The sequence below is a fragment of the Macrotis lagotis genome, chromosome X (genome assembly GCF_037893015.1).
Source record: "Macrotis lagotis isolate mMagLag1 chromosome X, bilby.v1.9.chrom.fasta, whole genome shotgun sequence".
In the NCBI taxonomy this organism is placed as follows: domain Eukaryota; kingdom Metazoa; phylum Chordata; class Mammalia; order Peramelemorphia; family Peramelidae; genus Macrotis; species Macrotis lagotis.
The window spans coordinates 264,123,968-264,148,641 of record NC_133666.1 but is presented as its reverse complement, the minus strand read 5'-3'; the positions used below and the strand labels follow the sequence as shown (position 1 = coordinate 264,148,641).

Here is a 24,674-nt window from a genome sequence, read left to right as displayed (position 1 = left end):
AGTCACTCCTTCTGAACTCCTAAAATACTTTTTATCCATTACATAATCCTTCAATTTTGGTCATTTGAAATTGTTTTATCTCTACAAATCTCTGCTAAATTACAAATCCCTTGAGGATGCCAAGAACCAGTCATTATGTATTTCTGTATCTCCCTTGGGATCTTGCATATAATCAGAGCTCAATAAAGATTGATTTGTATATTGACTCTTCAGTTTTCCCTTCAAAAGAGAACAGTCTTTGGACTGGGAAAAATGCCACAAAAATGGTTAATAGGAGTAGCAACAACTCAAGATAATTGAGGAGATCGTCAGTTAGGGTTAGCTACCCTCAATTCAATAGAAATTGGGGAAAACAAGCAAATACAAAAAAACTCATGTGTGTGATTTAATCTCTGTCAGTGATATTTGAAAAAATTATAGCATACAAGAGAAAGTTATCAAGTTTTATTACTAAAGAAGGGCAAATATGGATTATTTTTTAAAGGGAAAGGATAAAAAATATCAAGCTTGAAAACTATTTTCCAGTAAGCTTCACTTTATTGCTAAAATTCTAGAATTAAATTATTAAAGGGAGAGTTCCTGAAAATTCAGAAGTAGAAAAAGTAATCTCTAAAAGTGGGCATGGCTTCATCAAGAGTCAATCAAACCCCCCCATTAGAATAATTTTAAAAAGAGTCAGTCAAGCCAAACTAAAATAATTTCTTTTTCTTTTTCTTTTCCTTTTAATTTATGGAATGAAACAAACATGTTCATAACATAGTATAATAAAAAATGTTTACACTTGAAACTACAAATCTAGTGTGTACAATTTACTATTCCTTTCACATATATAACAAATTATCATGTAAATTATTTTTTCTTCTCCCCGCTGAGATGACTGCCATTGGACTCAAATGTATATATATGTGTGTGTACATATATACACATGTATAAATACATGTATATGTGTAAATATATTTATCAGTTATTTCTCTGGATGCAGATAGTATCTTCTTTTTCAGATACTATCTTTTCTCATGTTACTTTATATATACAGGTATATATAAAGTAACATATGAAGAAGTTGTTGAGCTCATCATTTCTTATAGCATAGCAATATTAGATCATAATCATATACCACAACTTGTTCAGCCATTACCCTTCAGTTTCCTCTTTGCCACTACAAAGAATTGCTATAAATATTTTAGAACACATAGATCTTTTCCTTTTCTCCTATCATCTTTTGAAAATAGCCCAAGAAGTGGTATTGCTGGGTCAAAGAGTACAGACAGTTTACTCATTCCTTAGGCATAATTTCAGATCCCTTTCCATAATGTTTGGACCATTTTGCAATTTCACAAACAATTAATTAGTGTCCCAGTGTTTCTACATCCTCTTTAACATTTGTCACTTTCCCCTTCTATCATTTTAATCAGTCTGGTAGGTATAAAATGATATCTCAAGGTTGCTTTACTCTGCATTTCTGTAATCAATAATAATAATTTAGAGCATTTTTAAATGACTAAATTGTTTAGATTTCTTTATTTAAAAAATTGTTCATATCTTTGACCACTTATCAATTGGGGAATTACTTATACTCTTATAAGTTTGACAGTCCTAATTATTATTTGTGAATTTCCCTCATTCTTACTTTTACTCACCATTTTCCTTCTCAGTCTTTTTAATTTATCCCTATTGCCTTAACCTTTTTCCTTACCTTCCAATTCCTTATTTTACCCACTCCTCTAAAATTCCCCTCCCTTATCTTCTCCCTCACCTTCCTGATATTATTCTATACTCCTTTTTAAAAGTCCCTTTCCAACACAATCCCCTAGTTTTTTCACCTTTTTTAAAAGAACAAAATGATATAGAGTGATGAAGTATGCTTAGTTTTCATTAAGTATTTGACTAGCTAGATTTTGATTGGATGGTTAGTTATTGTTTTTAGAACTCGATTGACTAGACTCAAAAGTAGGTATCACTGGGACAATGTGTGAACTTAGAGTGGAATGCCTAAGGAATTGGAAATTTACTCTGGGATGTTCAACAATTTTTTCAATGACTTTAGATGAACATATAGATGAAGCACTTATCAAGTCTGCAAATGACAAGAAGTTTCAAGATTTAACTGGCATAAAAGAATGATTGTCAAGATCCACAAAAGTACGGAGAATTTGCATAAGAGGCTAGGTTGTTTTTTTTCTTTTTTAATGAGATTTAACCAGTGAGATTTAAATTACATGCTAGGTTTTATTTCATTTTTTTACAGTCAATTTCACAACTCTAAGAGGGGGATGGCAGGACTAGACATGAATAAGATTCACATGAAAAGAAATCTTTGGAGAAAACAGTGGTAAATGCAGTCAAAACAGCTAATGTCATTCTGGGGTGCGCTGAAAATGTGGAAATTCAATGTTCTATGATCTTTTTCTCTGGTCAGAGTTTTTCAGGAGTTCTGTATTTGGTTTTGAGCATCACACTTTATAAAAGATATTAAGCTAGTAGGTATCCAAGAGACCTACAGAGTGGCTCAAATTTTTTTTCTGTTTTTTAATTTGAAATCACCAGCTATATTTCAATGCCTAACATAGTATTCTGCATACAGCTGACCTCCAATAAAACTTCTTGATTTTCATGATTGACTTTCATGGGGATAGCCCAGGGAAATGAAATTAACTTTCCCATCAAACACTACTTTCTTCCTCCTCTTCAGGTCCCCAGCTCTTGTCATCAGAACATTTAAAAAGTTAGGGTTCTTTCTGCTTTCTTTTTTAAATCTAAGTATCTTTTTTTAAATCTAAGTGTCTAAGATGTTGAAGCCAGCAAACCATGATTATTAACAGGTGATGTGAAAATAGAATCTTGAAAATGTAACAGAGGAGGGACCAAGAAAACCCTTTATTATCATTTCCTATTTTTTGGTAGGGAGGGATTTGGAGGAGGAAGGATTTGGAGAGAGGAGAATAACTAGAATTACTTGTTCCTGCTTGCTGTTTGGTTAAGGGGCTTTTTCTTGAAGCTATTAAAAGTTATTCTGTGGTAAACAGAGAGTGTAATCAGAATCTGAAAGCAAATCAGTCATAACAGTCTGAACAAAAGAGTTTTGGAAAAGTGTTCAAACCTATCATTTCAGAAGTTGAATCATGCAAAATGCCCTGGTCAGATTTTCTTTTTTCAAGAAAGTACTGAGAAAATAAATCCCTTTTCATATGTTCTTGCTTTTTATAAAAACAGCAGAAAAGACAGAAATTCAGCAGTGATAGTAGCAATTCCCTAGATATAATCAACTTTTATTTTAACTTTGATCTGGTATTCTGTCTTAAAATTAGTCAATTTAAATGAACTAGAATTGTACTTTTATAGGAAAATTAGTAAACTGCCAGTTTCAGTCATCACCCCCTCCATATATAACATCATTTAAAATTGACTTAGTTGTACCCAATTCTTCTTTTTGATTTTGCAAATTGTTTTGAGCATTGTGTGATCTTACCTAATAAATCATTTGGTTTTTTTCCTGAATGCTAAAGGAAATGCATTAGTTTTCTTCCAACTCTGAATCAGAAACTTGATGGAGAAATTTTCCAGGATCTACTGATATTTGTACTCCATTGTATTTTATGCTGAAGCCATACTGGGACCTTTCAGTGAACTTTCCTTTTTTATGGTTGTCCAGGGTCAGATTCTTAGTCCTTAAAGTAGAAACAATTCTCTTTTGTGATAAGAGAACTTAGATTCTCAATTAACTGATAATGTAACCTTGATCTCCTTCAGTTTCCTCATCTGTAAAACCAGAATGATAATAGCACTTACCTCACGGGATTGTTGTAAGGATACTACCTTAAGAAACTATATAAATGCTTCTTATTGTTAGTATTTAATATAACATCTCTCAATCTTTTTTTGTATTATTGACTTCTTTGGCAAGTGAACATGGATTCCTTCTCAGAATGATAACTTTAAATGTATAAAATAAAATATGCTGGATTACAAAATAAACCAAAGGTTAATAAAAACACATAATGTTTCCCCATCCAAATTCACAGAAACTTTAAATTCTTTCCATGAAATCTTTAAGGGTCTAGGAGTTCATGTTAAAAATCTGGGATCTAGTGAAAACTCCTCAATTTATAAATTTGAAACCTGAATCAGAGAGAGATGAAGTTATTTACTCAAGGTCACACAAGTACTAAGTAATAGAGCTGAGATTAGAATTCAGATCTTATGACTCTTAAATTGGATACTTCTTTCTAATGTCTAATGATACTTGTACAGGATCTTTTATTTAAGGCAGCAATACAAATTAACATTTTCAGACCTTAAAAGTTGTCATTCTTTGATCACTTTGATTTTTTTTTTCACTACTCTACTGAATAAGGGGGGGGGGAGGCAGAAACAGGAATAGAAACCAGTTGTATTTTCTCTTTATTTCATAGTTGACCATGACCAAAAAAAATGTATCACCAAATAATTCTTTGGGGGAAAAAAAAACCCTAGCTTGTTCTTGGAACCAAATTCAAAATCTTAAAACTATTTCAGAGTTTGCATGCTACATCTTCTCAAAACCATATTACCTTTACACTACTAAAGATTTTTGTAAAAAAAAGAAAAAACAAGAAAAGAAATAATTCGTAGTTTGAGTTTTGGGCTAGTTGTACATAATAGCATTGTTGAAGGTATTTTAAATGTTTGAAAATTACTTGCATGACATTTCCCCCTCAATATAGTAAAGTAACGAAAAAAATTTTATATTCAAAGTTTTCTTTGTAAAGGGCAAAGTAAAACTAAAACATAAAGTGTATCAGTTGTGAGGAATGTAGAGCATTTGGCTTCCATAGAATGTAAGAAGAGATTATTAGTTTAAAAATATATAAATAGGGTGGCTAGGTGGCGCAGTGGATAGAGTACCAGCCCTGGAGTCAGAAGTACCTGACTTCAAATCTGGCCTCAGACACTTAATAATTACCTAGTTGTGTGGCCTTGGGCAAGCCAGTTAACCCCATTGCCTTGCAAAAACCTAATTCAATCAATCAATCAATGAATAAATAAATAAACAAAAATAAAAATAAAAATATATAAACACATTACAAAGAGAGGGGGTCTGCCTCTGACTGTTGTGTCTACATGACCAAGGTGAGTGTAAGACAAAAAAAATGACCCTGAGGAATCATCCAGCTGAGTGAGGTACCCTCATCTAACATTAAGCCTTCTTACCCAGGAGGTTAAAAACTAGCTCCAACTAGTCATCCATTGACCTAGGAACCTTGTCTTCTGCAAGTATGTCTGCTCAATGAAATACATATATATTACTATATACTCCCCTGTGTTCATTAGTATAATGACTGGGGTGAGGAAAATATATTACTAGAGAGTGGTAAGAGGGAGCATATTAATTGGATTGTAACCTTGACGATTCAGACCAATGGCTAGTTTGAAGGGGAGGAGAAAGTCTTTCAGACTACATATGAGGTTACATTGTCACAGTTTGGGGCCTTTTCTGTTAGGAAAATGGATGCAGATAAGTTATTAATTAATGAAAAGCTATTTTAATCACTCTAGACTAAGTATTGATAATTATGAGCCATTAATAACATCAGTTGTTAGGGAAAACGTTCTAGCTACAATTTTCCAAATTGGAATAAACTGAGGGTGAAGAAGAGAATTGAATTTTTCTTTAACTAAAAGGTTTTTTTTAAAAAAAGCCAAATGAGCATACATCCTTAGGGGGACATCTAGCCCAACTCTTGTCAAAGGATCATCTTCCTGCCTTGAATAGGAGTCGGACTAGGAGTCCCCCATGATCCCTTCCTAGTGTTGTCTTAACCTTAGGCAATTCAGTGGGTCAGTACTCTAAGTACTAAAGACTATTGTCCATAAAAGGAAATATAGTAAGCTTCTTGTAAGCAATAGATGTCTTCGGAAATTCTTTGTAATGCCAGAGTTTAATATAGTTTCTGGTAAATTGTAGTGCTTAATAAATATTTATTGACTTATTATTCTATTATGGTGCAAAGGAGGCAGTATGACAAAGTGGGCATAGGATTGACCTTAGAGTCAGAGTGCTAGGTTCCAATTCAACTTCTAAAACTATTTGTATGACCTTGGTTTATTTTTAAAATGAAAAACCCTCATTAGATGCTCTGAGGTCCTTGGCAGCTCTAAAACTTGGACTCTGATTAAATCTGATGATTCAGGAAGGTATCCAGTTATCAATTCTATAGTTCTTTTGTGATTATTCTTAATATTTGCTTTATTTCTATTTTCAGGATAAAAGTAATTTGTACCATTGCTACAATGCTATGCCTTAGCTATCTAAGAAGTTACTCACCTACACGGTTTAGGAGATCAAGTCTTAAAATGCTTACTGTAGCCACAGTTATATGCAGAGAAGTATTTGTCTGTGAGAACAAAGGAATAGTATAGCATGCTAGCAAGGGTCAACCTCTGTTTTGTTCTGCCTCCAGAGTTAAGAATGTTTTTTACATTTTTACCTTTTAAAAATGATATAATTTTATTTAAAAATGTAAAAAATCATTCTTAGCTGTAGTCATCCATAAATAAGCATAATTTGCTGAGCATTGGATAACAGAAATGATCCAGTCTTTGGTTACCCAGGTTAAATCATTTAGCTACTAGTGTGATCCAGAGCTAGACTTTCTTCTCCAACTATAAAAAAGAGCAAATGGATCAGTGTCCTTAAGGTCCTGTCCAGTTTTAAATTCTACAAAATCGAGAAAGAAGATCGAAATGGAAAAGGAGAAAGAACCATCACAAGAATTCACAAGGCAACTCCTCTACCAACAGTATGTTGGGCAGTCTGACTTTGAGGACCATGCTATGAATAGCCACAAGAGGGAGTGCTCTTGCCAGACTTAGCAGCAAACCCTTGCTATTGAAAATTGGTTAGAAAACAGACAGAAATTCAAATTCTCCACGACTATAAGAATACTAACAAACCACAATCAATGACTCTGGGTTTGTTTTATAGAACTGACCTACTAATCAAGCTAAAAGAAATCTGATTCCCTGTTTTGTTCCCTACCTTCTAGTCTCACATTTCCAACTGTTTCCTGGACATTAAGATGTGCTATTTTAACATTTCTAACTAGATGTGTCACACACACACACACACACACACACACACACACACACACACACATACACAGACACATATGTAAATAATGCATATTTATAGATAGGTAGATAGATAGATAGATAGATAGATATATTAAAAACACATCAAAAGCAGAACTCATTGTCTTCCCAAACCTTCCCATCTTCTACAATTTCAGTGTCATCCTTAACCCTGAGTTCCTCATAGAAACTCTATTTTGAGGAAGGTCCCAGACCAACTTTATTTCATTTTCTGGATTTCCCCTCTATTTCCTCACATAAGTATCTACTCTCCTTCCCTGTTTCATCTCCTTTTTATGTGTAGCTTTCCTTAATTCAAACATAAGCTTATTGAGGGTAAGGGCTATAATTCTTTTTTGCTTGTGTTTGTTTCCCTGGTGCTTAAATTTGTATTGTAATCAATGTGCATTGACTTGACTGTCCCTCACTCCATATAGCTTATCAATTGTCAAATATTGCTACATCTACCTTCAAAAAAACTCATTATATCTGCAGTTGCTTCTCCATTCACACTTCAGAATCCTAATGCTTCTACTGATTGACTCCTGTAATAGCCTCATAATTGTATCCCTGATTCGTCTTTCCCCATTCCAATCTATTTTCCACACAACTTCCAAAATGCTTTTCCTCAAAAGCAGATCTAACCATCACTACCATTCTCAATAGACTAATGACTCCCTGATATTTCAAGAATTAAGCACCAACACTTCTGTTTGGGATTGTAAATCCTTAGCAATATGACGCCAACCTATCTTTCCAACATTTTTACTCATTACCCCTCTACATATATATGGAGTATACCACATACAAGTGTAGTATATTGCAACCCTGCCAAATTGTCCTTCATGCTGTCTTTTATACATACCATATCTCCAGATTCCTTGCCTTTTGCATTGGATATACCCAATGCCTAAAATGCATTCCCTATCTATCTCAACTTTAAAATCTCTAGTTTCCTTCAAGATTCAACAAAAAACCATTTTCTATATGAAGTCTTTTATGATCTACTCAAGTGCTAGTATCTTCTCCCTAAAGTTACTTTGCATCTTTTCTGAATTTCTTTTTTTATATGTACATGTCTCACCCAACAGAGAATAGGGACTGATTCCCAGTTGACCAGACAGGACCTCCTACACAGCAATTCTTTACATATTTGATTAATTTTAATCAATTAGTATTGTAAGATAGAAAGTATTTTTTGAAGAATTATAATATTCCTAATTTTTAATTCAAATTGGATAGCAAACAAAAGCTTACATCTTTAGAGTACAAATCTCAATCAGAAATGGTTTCATGTAAGAGCATATAAAAGTAATTGCTAAGGGTTAAACATAGGCAAAAATGGAAAGGCAAAGTTTATCTTTGAAGATACCCCAATCTTTACTTTCTGAGAACTTTTTATTTTTCCCCAGTCTCCTTCAGAAATCTGGTACCTTTCTACTTTCTTCTCCTTAGCAACTCTACCAGACATTGCAGTGTGGTAATAAGAATGTAGAAATTAGAGACAAAAATTCTTGGTTCCAATCCCTTTTCTGTAATTATTAGCAGTGTGACCACACATATTTGAAGTGCACGATCTGAGTTTCATAATCCTCATCTACACAATAAGGAAAATAGTGTTGGCAGCCTGCATTGCAGGTTGTTATCAGAAATATGCTTTGTAAAATGTAAAACTATAGAAGTGAGATTTAGAGGGGCGGAGCCAAGGTTTATAAACAGAAGATAATGGGATGGAGGAAAATACCCATTTAGCAGTCATAAATGTTCATAGGAAAGGGAAGAACAGGCCTATAAAACAGAAGTGGATAGGAGAATGAATTAGAATCCAGAATTCAACAATATGTTGTTTACAAAAGACACACTTGAAGCAGAAAGATAAATGTAGAATTAAAATAAGAATCTATTATGCTTCAACTGAAATTAAAAACAGAAAGAGTAGTATTTTCAGACAAAATAAAAATAGATTCAATTAAAAAGATAATCAGGGGAAGTATATATTGCTAAAAGGTACCATAGACAATTAAGTAACAATAACTAGACATCTATATACCAATTGGTAGAGCATCCAAATTCTTAATGGAAAAGTTCAATGAATTACAGGAGGAAATAATGAAATTTTACTAGTAAAGGATTTCAAGGATTACCTCTCTAACAACTAGAATTCTAACCATAAAATAAATAAAGATAAGTTGAAGAAAGGAATTGAATTCTAGAAAAGTTAGATATGACAAATCTATGGAGAAAATTGAATGAGAATAGAGAGAATAGAAAGGAGTTAACCTTATTCTCTGCTGTACCTGGTACATTCACAAAAATTGACTATAGCATAAAAACCTCACAAATGCAAAGAAGAGAATGATCAAATTCACCCTTTTATGGTTATAATGCAATAAAAATTTCATTTAGTTCAGTCTTAGAAACATAGATTAAAAAATTAGTTGGAAAATTAAATAATATAATACTAAAGATTGGGTGAGTTCAAGAACAAATCATAGATCAATAATTTCATAAAAGGGTACGACAACAATGAGAGAAGATAACATTAGTGGTATTCAGTCAAAATAATGCTTAGGGACAATTTTATATCTCTAAACATTTACATCAATAAAAAAGGGAAAGCAAATCAATGAATTGGGCATTCAACTAAAAACTATAAATAAAATAATTAATTTCCAATTAAACAGCAAACTAGAAATCTTGAAAATAAATCAAAGGAGAGATTAATAGTATTGAAAATTGAAAAAATAAACTAACAAAATTAGGGGTTTTAGGGGAAAAAAATGGATGAACAATCGGTTAATTCATTTTAAAGAAAACCAAAACCATCAAATCACCAGCATCAAAAATTTTTAAAAATGTACAACCAATAAAGATGAAATTAAGGCAATTATTAAGAACTAATTTACCTGACTATATGCCAAACTTCCTTTTTAGTCATAGAATATATGGCTTTATCCCTTCTTAACAATAGGTATATTTGGTGGAGTTGGAGGACTGTCTAGGAAAAAGAAGTACTTAGCAGTACTAGATTTCAAAATATACTACAAAACAGTAATCACAGTAATCAACAAAATAAATGGGTAATGGATGAGAAATAGATTGTTAAATTGATATGTAGATTAGATTAGGTATATAATATACAAATAACAATAATCTAATGTTTGATTAACACAAAGATACAAACTTCTAGAACAAGAACTAACTGACAAAAATTGCTGAGAAACAGTTTAGGAGAAACTAAGCATAAATCAACATCTCACACTGCACATCAAAACAAAGTCAAAATGAGTACATGGCTAGACATAATGCATGATATAATAAGCAAATTAGGGGTGCATGGAAAAAATAGTTATGAGATTTATGTACAAGTGAAGACTTTATTATACAAGATAATGAGAGAATCACAGGAAATTAAATTAATGATTTTTTATCACATTAAATTAAGAAAGGTTTGTGCAAACAAAATGAAATGCAGTTAAATTTAGAAGGAAAGGAGGAAACTGAGGGGAGAACTTTACAGCAAGTTTCTCTGAGATATAAGAAACTGAGTCAAATTTATAAAAATAATAAGCATTCTGCAATGGATAAATGGTCAAAGGATATAAACAGGTTATTTTCAGAAGAAGTAATCTAACCTAATATGAAAAAAAAATGCTCTTTATCATGAATAGACAAATGCAAAAAACAACTCTAAGATCTATCAGAATGAAAAAAAAAAGAAAAATAATGAATGCTGAAGGAGAAGTGGGAAAATAGGCACCCTAATACACTGCTAGTGGAGTTGTGAACTGATCCAACCATTCCTGGATTTGGAACTATGCCTAATGGCTAGAAAATAGTGCTTATACTTGGATACAACAAGAAAAATGACTAATATCTACAAGAATATATATTGAAAATTGAAGAGATGATCATGAATTTGGAATGCCTCCAAGGCCCATTGCTAATATTGCTACAAGTACTTCAAGCCAACCCCTACTGTGGCATTACAGATCTCTCCTGCCAACCTCCTAAATTGTTTTAGACTGGAAAAACATCTCACCCCTAACCTTCTATTGGTTAAGCCATTTCAGAATTCCATTTGACATGTTATTTTAGAGTTATTTATATAGGAATGTTGGGTGAATTCAGTTGAGTTTCTGCTTCTACTCTACCATCTTGGTTTTTACCTCTGTGGTATAGGATTAAAATGAAATAATTTTGTGTGTAAGATATGTCTAAGGTTGTGGTTTCAAAAAAACACTGATAAAATTTAAATTAACTGATATAAAGTGAAATGAGTAGAAACAGAAAGACATTGTAAACAGGAGCAGTCACATTATAATGATAATTAGCTATTAAAGATTTAGCTATTCTCATCATTTCAATGCATCACAGTAACTCCAAAAATTTCATGATGGAAAACACTTATTTCCAGAGAGAGAACTGATGAACTCTTAGTGTAAATAAAATCATTTTTTTGCTATATTTTTAAAAGATTTTTTACTCCAAACATTTTTTCCAATTACATGCAAAGATAGTTGTCAACATTTATCCTTTTGCAAGCTTTTGAGTTCCATATTTTTCTAGAACCTTCCCTTTCAATCCCCTCCCCATGGTACAAACAATTTTATATAAGTATGTATATAAAATAGTGTTTAACACATTTCCATATTAGTTATGTTACAAAGAGCAATTAATACTAAGAATGTTTTGCTCTGCATTCAGAATTCATAGTTTTTTCACTGGACGTGGATTTTCCTTAATAGATCTTTCAGAATGGCCCTTGACCATTGAACTATTGAGGGGAGTTGAGTTTGTCATAGTTGATCATCTCACAATGTTGCTGTTAGTTCTACAATGTTCTCCTGGTTCAGCTCACTTTACTCAGCATCAGTTCATTCAAGTCTTTCCATGTTTTTCTGAAGTCTGCTTGTGATTTTTACAAAACAATAATAGTCCTTAACATTCATATACCATAGCTTCTTCAGTCATTCCCCAATTGATGGGCATTCCCTCAATTTCCAATTATATGTCACTACAAAAAGAGGTGCCATACATATTTTTGTACATGTGGATTTTCCCCTCATTTTTAATGATCTTTGGGTTATAGACTTCACTTTATTTGTCTTGATTTTTTTTCCTTTTGCAACATAGTTAATATAGAAATGTTGGTTTTCCATGACAGAAAAGGAAGTAGTAATTAACAGTCACTTTTACATCTTTTTTTTTTTACTTTTACATCTTAACACTATTTCTATTCACTGTGTTCCCCTCAAGGAGATATTTACATAGTAAACTTTCTTTCTTGTCATAGAATGGATGGTTGTATCCCTTCTTACCAATAGATATGTTTGGCAGAGTCAGAGGACTCTCAGAATGCCAACCCAACTTATTCGCTATTTAATCTTGGGCAAGTCACATGAGATTTCTAGGCTTCAATTTTTGGATTTGTAAAATGGGCAGAATATATATGTATATATATACTGCCTGCTTCAATAGAGTTGTTGTAAAGAACAAATGAGAGGGCAGCTAGGTGGCTCAGTGGATAGAGCACCAGCCCTGGAGTCAGGAGTACCTGAGTTCAAATGTGACCTCAGAGACTTAATAATTACCTAGCTGTGTGGCCTTGGGCAAGCCACTTAACCCCATTTGCCTTGCAATAACATAAAAAACAAACAAACAAACAAAAACAAATGAGATAATGAATGTCAAGTGCTTTGTAACCATATAGTACTATATAAATATAAGCTATCATTAAGCCATCCTAAAAAGATTGAAGACTATCCTAGCTGTATTGAAACTCCTATCACTACTAGTTTCCATTTAACTTTGAAATGCTATCCAAGAGAAAAAGGAAAAATTTTTCCCTGTGAAAAAAATCACCCTTATGCCTCTTTTATGCTAGTGGATCATAGGTAGGAGGAACAGGGTTAGTAACAGGAAATATTGTTCTAAGTGTAGGTTCCTTTTTAGGATCCATAACAGTTTTTGTTGCCGGGAACCACACATGTAGTATGATGATCTCACTTTCTCAGAAGCCTGGCCTTATCCAATCTCAGCTTGTTTTTGGTTCAAATTGAACTGAGTTAAGACTAAGAAAGTTATATCTATATCTATAGCTCTATAGCTCTATATCCATATCTATATCTATTCATATATGTGTATTTATACACATACATATATGTCCATTCATACGCAAAACATATATGTGTGTATAAATATATATAATACAAAAGTGGGGGTGGAGGCAAGATAGTGAGAGAGGAATATATTCATATATATATTTACTTATTATATCTATGTATAATATATACCCCATGCATACACATAAAACTATATATGAAGAATGAAATAGGTGCTACAATGGATAAAATACTGAGCCTGGGGCCAGGCATACCTGAGATAAATCCAATCAGACACTAGCTATATAACCCCACCTCAGTTTGGTTAACTACACAATGGAGATAATGATATCACCTACCTCTCATGGTTATTATGAGCATCAAATGATATTATATTTATAAGTGCTGAACACAGCACCTAACATTCCATAAGCTCTTAATAAATATTTATTTCCTTGTTTCTTATATAGAGAGACAGGATACTTACAGGTTCCATTGATGCAAACTTTTATTTGATTAGGGATATACTAGTAATCCTCCCTTGTTTGTGGGACTACCATATCAAATCAATTTCTACCCAAACCCTATTTCCCAGACATGCTTCACTTGGAAAGTATTTTCTACATCTCTACAGGAAGAAAAAAAAACTTCTCCCTGAAATTATATACATAAGATCAACATTAATAACAAAAATTAATGACTGATAAATTTTAGTTTTCTATAAAGAATAAGTGATAGCAATGAAAGTATGCTGAACAGTAGAAAATGGGATAGTTCCTTAGGATAATTAGAAGCTAGAGGTTTATAAGCTAATTGCTGAGGCTGAATCAACTTCTCTTCACTTAACTGTTCTTCCTCACAGGAAGGGAGAAGAGAAAACATTTGGATGAGTTAGTTAATGTTGGGCTGTTATCTCACGCAGAATAAAGATAGAGAAAGGGGAGGTATCTGGACTTCTTGCACACATTGCCAAGAACAGATAGTGATGGTTGCTGAAACAATCTCTCAATCATCCCCATCCTAACATAACAACCTAGAGTCCCAACACACACTGGCCTCCTAAAGCGAATGTCAGAGCTGGCCAAGAACACAGAAGAATAATATTTTTCGAACATTTCCTCTCCCAGGGTTCTCTGGTACCCTTAAGGGGACTGAAGGATATCTAGGCTCTCTGCCTAGCTCCCATCAATTTTATGGGGGTCCCCTACTAGGCATCCTGGCTCTTCTGGACTTTCTTTACATGTTGTCAGGCTGCACCAGTACACGTGGCTCATTGTTCACCACAGCTCCAATTCCAAGATCTGGGGAGGGGGTGGATCAGATCACTTCCAGCACTTGAAACAGAAAAGGCAAAAATGACACTGAATAGTAAGAACCCCCCCCCAAGTTCATTTCTGAAACAAGATAAAGGGGAGAGTGAGGAAGGGGTGAGGAAGTCCTTTCCTTCTCACAGGTTCAGTTCATAGCATCCACAGATCCAAGGGAACTGGGATCTTCACTCTGTGGATGCAACACGAAGGAACGTCAGGATAAGGATCATGAAACAAAAGCAGAAAGAACTCAATTGTAAAATCTTGCCAGTTTGAAGGTTCATTTTGTTCCAGTCACACAATTAAAGGAGGCACACCCACCCATGTGTAGGGGATGAAGAATGCCTCCACTTTAGGACATCTGAGTATGCCCAGGCAATCTTCCTTAGGGGATACCTCCATGTTAGGAGATCTAGACATGCTTCAAAGATCCCATTACCAAATTTGCCCTTACAGCAAATAGACAAGGCCGTCTCTCCCTTCCCTTTTTTTTTTTATTAAAGTTCTTATTCCAAATTCAGAATAGTTCTGTGAGGTCTCTGAGAAGATATAAACAATGTCCATTGATTTGTTTCTCCAGTGTTATGCAGTAAAGTCTCAAAATAGCTAATATTACATGATCATATGCAATCTCACACATATAAACAAGAAACACAATTGTCCTCAAGTCAAAAATTTTGCAGATTCACAAAAGAAGGAATATTTCACAAAATTTATCTGATATTTTTGCTTTCTTAGTTTTAAATTTATAGAATCTTTCTTAAATCACAAACAAAGAAAGAACAAAAAAGTCCCCTAAAACCTGACTTTCATCTCAAAGAGAAACCTGGTTTATAGTGAGCTTTCTTCACTGGGTTCTGCAAAACAAAGTTGTGGGGTAAGTGTGGTTTTCATCTGTACAGTGTACATGTGACAGTGTTACAGATGTGGTCATGTAATATTGACTGTATTGAAGTTTTATTATATGGCATGAGGGAAGAAAATAGAAATTCCTTACTTCTCCCAAGACACCATAGAGAACTGCTCTGATTTTAAAATAAGGACTATATTAGTAAAAAAAAAAATTTACTCTTGCCTATTTTCTAACATGACTTGGCCATGTTCAGATTTCATAAGATGTTCCTTCCTGTATGGGTGGGTGTTACCTCTTTTTGTTCTGACCCCTTGTAGGTACTCATTCAAACACCATCCTCTGGACCCCACCAACAGATCCCTTATTTCCATCCCCCTCAAACTTCCCATTTCCAATGTTTCAATTAAAAACCATCTAGCTCTTCTAATGTGGAACATCTGGTTTCAAAGGCAATAAATTTCCCTTCCTCCTAAAATGTTTTCTCTCCTCTTCTCTCCATCTATTAATTATTATTGAAACTCACCCCTCTCTTCCATATGGCACAGTCTCCTTGGCCACCCTTCCCAGTTAGTACCGGCTGTTCATTCCCCTCATTCTCCTTGGTTCGGTGGTGGAGGCAGGGGAGTTTGCCACATCCAGGTTTCCTTCTACCACCATCACTCAGTAACCTCCCCCCCTGGGAAGTTCATACTATTCAAATCTACCTCCCAATCAAAATCCTAGCTTTGTCTTCAGAGCTCTAAGTCATTCCTCTTCTTTCATCAATGAATTCCATACATGCCTCACACAGTTTTTCTCCTCCCCAATTCCTGATCTCATATTAAGGGGCTTCAACATACATATTGACTTTCCTTCAAACACCTTGACTCCTCAGTTTCTCAAACTACTCACTTGTTAAGAGCTATTCCACTATTCCTCAGTCACATAAAAAAGACAGTCATATCTTTGACAGTCTACATTCAAGAATTCTGAAAAGCCCTTATCCAACCATAACTTACTAGCTTTCCATCCCTTCTTCTGCCTTCCCTCACCAAAATCCCTGATTTCATCTGCACTTTGCTAATCCTTCAACCTCTTAATTCTCCCCCAAGCTATCTCCCCTGTACTAGCCATTCTCTCTTCTTTTGTCCATCTTGAATCCTTCATGTACCAATTCAATTTTAAAGCACCCTCCTCTTTTGAATCCATAGTTTCCTTATTATTTCCTGATTACATCCTTCCGAGCACAGGCTTTGATTACTCCTACCTTTGCTCTTTGAACATGCTACTGAACAAAGAGAAATTCATGCACCTGTTCTGACTGGGTCCATTATAAATTTGTTGCACAATCTCAAGTGGGTCCTCATCGCAACTAGGCAATCCTACTACACCTGCCTTATCAACTCACTATCTCACTCTCTATAGTGACTCTTCTAAATTTGTCCATTCCACCTCAAACCTCTAATTGTTTCCATCATTCTCCACTTTCAGCTTGAGAATTTTATCTCATATTTTATAAGAAAAAACTGAGACCATTCACCATAATCTCTATCTTCTTCATCTCATTTCACTTAGATACCTTTTGACCCTATCTCTTCCTTCACTCCTAGTCCATATGATGGAGTAGCCTTCCTCCTAACTAAAACTAACCTTTCCATCTACTCAGGATATCCACTTCCATCTTCTCTTCTCCAACAGATTGACTTTTCTGAAATCTCTACAGTATCACTTTTTAAAATTTCTCCCTGTCGAGTGACTTATTCCCTAATGCCTATAAACAAGCCCTTCTCTTCCCTATTCTGGGAAAAAAATCCCCACTGGAACTTTCCATTCCTGTTAATTATTATCCTATTGCAGTTAGTCTTCTGGGATAGGTCCTCTAAAATAGATGTCTGCAATTTTTCTTCCCTAACCCTTTTGCCACCTGGCTTCTGGTCTAATCATTCCACCAAAATCGTTCTCTCTAAAATTACCAAAGACCTCTTAATTGCCAAATTCAATGCAGACTTTGACACCTCTGCATGTCCTGGTTCTCCTACTTATTTGATGGTTCCTTCAAAAAATCTCCTTTGCTGAATCCTCATCTAAATCATATCCTCTAACCATAGGTGTCCTTCAGGGTTCTGTTTGGACCCTCTTCTTTCTTACCTCTATACTACCTCACTTGGTGACTTCATCATCTCCCATGAATTTAATTATCATATCTATGCTGGTTATTCACAAACCTTCTTATTTTGACCCAATCTTTCTGTTGACCTCAAATGTTGTTTCTCCATCTGCCTTTCAGACATCTCAAAGTGCCTGACCTTCTCATCTCTTTTTCAGGGTAGGAATCCAAATAGAGCTGATCATACTTTTTCCTACTCCATGGAGCTGACTGGTCTGAGAATCCATACCAGAATGTATTACCTGGGAGTAATGCAGGATGGGGAGTCTCTACTGGCCATGCTGTCCTCACCTTCCCATAGCAAATGTTATCTCAGTTCTCCCTCAATCACCATTTTCTTCTGCCTTCATTTTCCTTTCACCCCGAGAAACTTTGTGGAAAATAGACTAATAAGATCCAGCTATGGCTCTGACATCCAATAGTTCTGTGATCTCCTAATTCAGAAAATGAGAGGACTGGTTTTGGGACCCCCTCCAAGGTCCCTCTCAGCTCTAAATCAAAGATCCTAGGTCTCTTCCACTCACCAGGAGAGACTTAAAGGAGCAGCAAGTTTGAATCCTTCTTATTAGAGATGAGATATTGAGGCACAGAAAGGTGACTGACACCCCCAGTCACACAGTAGTAATATCCAAAGAGGGATTAGAACTCTGAGATTGTTCATAGATTTTAAGTAGTACCAAGGTGATTTTAAAGAAAAATGTCTTATTGAAAGCATTATTGTCATTGATAACAGGACTTCTAAAACCTCAAGCTATGACCTATGCCTCATAGTTGTCCCTTCTTCTGAGGCTCCCTCAGCATTGCAGTAGATGAAGAATAAAACCCCACCTTGAAAACTGGAGGGGAGAGGAAATGCTCAGAATATAAAGCAACATTCTCCCAGCCCTCACAGCAATTTCCATAGTGTTGCTAGCTCACAAACCCTCTGTGACATTTTCAGGTAGGAAAATCCCAGCATCGATTCATTTCCCCATTTCTTTGCCTTTTTTGCACTTAATTGTCAAATCCTCCGCCTGTGCTCTTTTCCCACAACCCTCCCACAAGGCTGTAACGTAAGCAGCCGAATTCCAGGCTTTTTGCTCCCTCTTTGTTCTGAAGGTTACTCTTGCAGCAGGGCCCACCCTCTCCTTGACTCCCATTCCTTACTTGCTTTTCTGCCTCCTCCCATGTGCTTTCTGGATAGAATTTTCATTGTTCTTTCTACAAAGAAGCAGAAACTCCCACTTGCTGTTTTGACCCCAATCTTCTTTTCTCTATCCTTCTATCACTACCTTCATTTCCCTCTTTCTGCTTCCCCTAACATGCCAATTGGATATTTCACCTATTTTTTTGTAGAAGAGATCTAATAATTCTTGTAAGGACACCCGAGTCCAACCTCCTGATTTTAGAAATGAGGAAACTGAGGTAAACACAATTTTAGTTGAATTGTCCAGAGTCATAGAACTAGGGGTCTACAAAACTACAGGCTCAATGGTCTATCCACTCACTTCATCACCTAGCTGCCTTAGTTCAAAAGAACCCAGAATGTTTGAATTCAAGTTCTTCTACTACTACCTCTTTGTCCTTGGGAGAGGTACTCTACCACTATGCCTTAGTTTTTCCACAGACAGTTTTAGATTATGATTCAATTATCCTCTACTTTTCTCTGTGATTGGGGGTAGGGTGTTCATCTATTTTTTTGTCTTAATCAATAGGGTCAAGATTCTCCCCACCCAATCTTGGACCAATAAAACATATTCAATACTTATTTATTGCATTACAAGTCAGGAGGGTCTGAAACACTGGGAGAAAATGTAATTGTCACTGTGGAGTTACATTATTATCATCCTGAAAATTAGTCACCTCTGATGTTACAGAGAATGACCTTGAATTGCCCAGGAAATCTGCAGTCTGGTCTAACTTCTTGGTGACAGAAATGCCCCTTCTGCCAGTCCCCCACCTCCCTCAATTGCGTCAGGACTGAATAAGATCAAAAATGGTGAAATTTTATACTTAATTTGGTGCTGCAATCTGGGGCTCTTTGATATAACCAAAGAGCTTATTTTTCCAAGGTTATTTTTTCTTTCTTCAGTAGATAAATTTTAGCTTTCAGATACTGTTATGATGTCATTAAAAACCCCTGGCCTCAGGGGAAAGAAGGAGACACAGCCAAAGAAAGCTCTCTGAGCAGTGCAGTGGCAGCAGATTGGTGGCCCTTCAGGGTGGTCTTCTGAGTCAAAACTAGACCAGAGGGTCCTTTAGCATAGATTGTTCAGAGAAGAAATAAGGAACCCCCCCAGTCTTGCCACCTGAGGAAAAAATGTTTTTTTTAGTCTCGGTATCCCTTTCCCTTGAAGGATCTGTTTTTTGTCAGCTTTCCCCTGCTTCTGTCCTCTCTGTAAATGTATGTCTAACTCTCAGTTCTTCTTTCTGGCTTTACTGCCTCTTGATTTGCTCCCAACACACACACACACACACACACACACACACACACACACAAACACACACACACATATCATTCCCCCATCTATTGCATTTCATAGTCTCCTCCAACCATTGTCATCTCCTTCCTTCACCTCCTGTGTGTGTGTGTGTGTGTGTCCATTCCTGAAGCACAGGAGGGAAGCGGTCAATACTTTTGGCCATGTCGGGTAAGGACCATTAATAGACATAGCCTAGAATCTGAAATTCTCTGAAAAACTGAAATATAAACTGCAGTGAGAATAAATGATCACCAGAGGTCACCCTAACAAGAACTCTAAGTAAACCTCTAGCTATGACTTTTTTCTTCTATTTAGAGAAAAATCAAAAAAAAGTAGAGGAATTTATTCACTAGAAGGTGCATGCCAAGACTTCATCTTATCCATTCCATGGCTGCTACAACATTACTACAGTCATCCAACAAACATATATCAAGGGTCTAAGGCAGGGTTTTTTTGGATTTTGCGTGTGCGTGTGGGGGGGGGAGGCATCTATGAAATGTTGGTAAAGTCTGTGGACCCTCTCTTAGAATCTTTTAAAATGAGATAAATAGATAGAATTACCAATGGAGCCAATTACATGGAAATGTAGTTATCAACATATTTTTTAAAAACAACTCCAGGAGCAGCTAGGTGGTACAGTGGATAGAGCATCATCCCTGGAGTCAGGAGGTCCTGAGTTCAAATCTGATCTCAGACAGATAAAAATTACCTAGCTGTGTGATCTTGGGCAAGTCACTTAACCCTACTGCCTTGCAAAAATGAAAAAAAAATCAACTCCATATGTCTTAGATTAAAAAGTCCTAATTTAGTATATGCTTTATACTTTTGGTTGTGGAAGTCTTCAAGGTGTGATTGTCTTTGGAGGTATATATATTCTGGCATTGCCAGGTAGGTGACTCACTGGAAAGTGCTGGGCCTGGAGGAAGGAAGACCTAAGTTGCAATCCAATCTCAGATACACAGATTGTTCAGAGAAGAAATAAGGAACCCCCAGTCTTGCTACCTGAGGAGAAAATGATTTTTTAGTCTCGGTATCCCTTTCCCTCGAAGGATCTGTTTTGTCAGCTTTCCCCTGCTTCTATTCTCTCTGTAAATGTATGTCTTACTCTCAGTTCTTCTTTCTGGCTTTACTGCCTCCTGATTTGCTCCCAGCACACACACACACACACACACACACACAAACATCATTCCCTGTCTGGGTAAGTAATTTCATCTTGTTGCCTCAATTTCTTCATCTGGAAAATGAGCTAGAGAAGGAAATGGCAAACCATACCAGTATATCTGCCAAGAAAGCCTTAGATGGTGTCATAAAGAGTCGGGCATGACTGAAACAATGGAAAAGTCTAGGTGGGAAGATGAAACATAAGAACTTATGGAAATTATTTAAAGACTAATGCAAAGCAATGTGATTCAGTGCCATAATGAAGAGTACTGGAGTTCCAATGGCAGTTTAAAGGTGGAAAAAAATCCAACAATAACTATGTGGACAGTTATCTGGATCTATCAGAAGATGACAGATAGATGATACAGTGAAAAGGGCATTGTACTTGGAGTCAGGAAGGACTGAATTTAAATCTTGCCTCAATCACTTAGTAGCTATGTGACAATTCATACACAGGGTCAGCTAGATGGCACAGTGGATGGAGCGCCAGCTCTGGAGTAAGGAGGATCTGAGTTCAAATCCAGACTCAGACACATATTAGCTGTGTCACCTTGGTCAAGTCACTTAACTCTGACTGCCTCCCATTCAGGGCCATCTTCAGTCATCCTGATCCATATCTGGCCACTGGACTCAGATGACTCTGAGGAGAAAGTGACTGGTACTTAGCATAGCACCCTGTTACTCAAATGCAATTCCTATGCTTGTCCTGGCATCACCTCTCTGAGGTCATGGTCTTTTTCAAGAAGGAAGGACAAATAGCAACAATGACAAATCCAGAATATCTCTCGAATTTCAGATTCTTATCAGTAAAAGGCAATAGCAATATTTCCTCACAAGGTGGTTGTGGGAATCACATGAGATAGTGCATGCAAAAAGAGTCTTGTAAACCTTAAAGCATTAAATAAATATTATTATTATTGTTATTATCATCATCATCATCATCATCAACCAATTTGCTAGAGTACTCTAGCCAAAAGATCTAGCTGAGAATGAGTTCCAGCCAGGACAATTAGTCCCTGGTTAACATTATATCATATTTTACCTCATTTTCAAGGTCTCTTTCTATCTGTCATGCCGTTTGCTCCTGTACTACAGACTCTTACCTAACCTGGATCCATCTTGAAATAATGTCTGCTACACTGTCTAACTTTTTCTTTGAACATTTTATTCATTTTATTTACATAATTCTAAATTACTTTCTAAAATAGTTTTACTGATTTTTTCCTCCACCAACAATGTGCAAGTGTGTCTTTCTTTCTTTTTTCTTTTCTTTTTACAATAAAACAGATTTTACTATGTTACTAAATTATTGTCAAGTGTTCCAGAAGCCAGTAACAGCATAAGGCTGCCTATCACTAGCTTGATAAAAGGTACCAAAATTGATTGGTTTGAACATAAAAAAAAAACTCAACACATGGAAAAAGGGAAAACAATACTGAAATATTTTTCCCATTTTTTCCCTTGATGGATGACTTTTGAAAAGAAACATCATAAATACTGCCCTTCTGTTGCCATCTAAAAAGCTGCATTTGAGGATAAATAATGCAGTTGGAATTTTTTGAAATAGCTTAATTTGGTTGGCTTAAAAAACTTATTCTGAATTCAAAAGGTGCTGTCCTTCATGGATGGCTGCTTTATTCATTGTTCAAATCATTTAAACATAGCCATTTATGTTGGGGGGGGGTTTGGTTTTTAATAAGGTTATCTATTTTTTGTTGACTCTTGCATTAGAAATGGCAATCACATGAGTCTCAAAGGCTGACTTTGTTTTATTTTTTGTGTAGATCTCCATCACAGATGGAATTTTTCATTGGTCATTCCTCAGAACTAAATTTACTCAAGGGTAAATAAGGACAGTGAAAATAAATTTTACACCATTTTAAAGGAGGAAAAACCAAAAGAGAAAACCAACCAACAAAACCAGTTCAATTCTCAACTGGTGTTGGATTTTGCAAGGGTTGGCTCACAATAACTTGTACTACATAGTCCTTTGGAATCTTTAATTCTTCCAGTTTCATTTTGTCAGTGAGTGGCTTGCCTGAAAAGAACCAGCACTGACTACTTGGTTCCACCCCTTCCACTGCATTCAACCTTCTCTTCATATGGTACACTGTGTCTGTACTACCAGTGAAGAGTTTGAGATCTTTGCCTGTGAAAAGGCATAAATGGAGTTGACATTCATATCCAGAATTCGGTGGTGGATCAGGAATATCCAGAGTCTCTATGTCACTCTTTTCTTCTATCATGTTGATTGGTGGGGCCAAGCAATAGACTGGAAGCTGATATCTGTTTCCCAGTTCATCATAACATTCCGTAAGGGCACCGTGTAGTAGTGTTATATTTGCACCATCAATGATTGTTTGTGCCAGTTCATGATCATTGTTCTCAAATGCATGTGCAGCAGCCTTCAGAGCATCCCAGATTTCTTTACAGCCTTCAAAGGTTGGTGCAGTATCCCAAAATTCATCTCTTTTGCTGTGCAGTTGTCCATCTGTCATGGTTTAATCACTTTTCCATTTTGGTTTCTTTTTTTTCAGAGGCTGATTATGGCCTAAAGCAACACCGAGTTCTCGTTGAAGCTGCCCGAAGAGTCGTACTGGGTGCCCACACACCCCCCACGGGGCCGCCCGCTGCCTCTGCAGCCACTGCACCAAGGTTGTGTCTTTCTTCCCACATTGCTCTGACATTGACTACTTCCATCTTTTGTCATCTTTGTCAATTTGTTGGGTGTAAGGAAATTTCCTGACTCTCTTTTTTGAACAAAATCTTGGTATATCTTTATAGTCTCTAACCTTTGGCTTTTTTAATTCTTATTATTAAACTATCTTTTCCAACATTTTTCATAGTAGTAAAATATATATTGACTTAATTTGAATAGTCTTTATTGAATTCTTCATGAATTTCCTCTAAATCCTCATCTTCTGTCAGATAGTAGGGCATGTTATGATTATTTTCATGTCGACCATTTTGCAAATGCTTATCATGAGCATTGCAATATGAGATCTGCCTAAATTTTGATTCAAAGAATCAGCTAAGTAGTACAGAGCACAAAGCCCTGGACCTGCAGTTAGAAAGACTGGAGTACAAAGCTGACTCCAGACACTTAGTAGTGCTGTGATGCTGGGCTAGTGACTTAAACTCTATTCGTTTCAATTTCCTCAAATGTAAAATGGAGATAATCAGAGCACCTACCTCTCAGGGATATTGTGAGGACTAAATGAGATTATATTTGTGATAAAAGAGAAAAACAAAAGCCTTAGCACAGTGACTGAATATAGTAAGTGGTATATAAATACTTATTCCCTTTCATAGTTTCTTTACCCTCCAACTTCTGAATAATCTCTCATGAATGCTTAATCCATCTTTAATTTTAGCTGTTTGCTTCATTGGCACTTCCTGGTTTCATATCTTCTACTTAACTAGTTCTTGTCAATATCTAAACTTTGCTTGATCTCTCCCAGGCTTAACATACATCATTATGGAAGCATCCATCACTGTCTGTGGTCCAAGGTATTAACTGGAATGGTC

General features: G+C 35.7%; 1 pseudogene; it reads right to left on the bottom strand.

Moving 5' to 3' along the window:
• Positions 1-23,071: 23,071 nt before the first annotated feature.
• Positions 23,072-23,856, bottom strand: LOC141499020 (ubiquitin domain-containing protein 2 pseudogene; annotated as a pseudogene).
• Between the last annotated feature and the right edge of the window lie 818 nt (positions 23,857-24,674).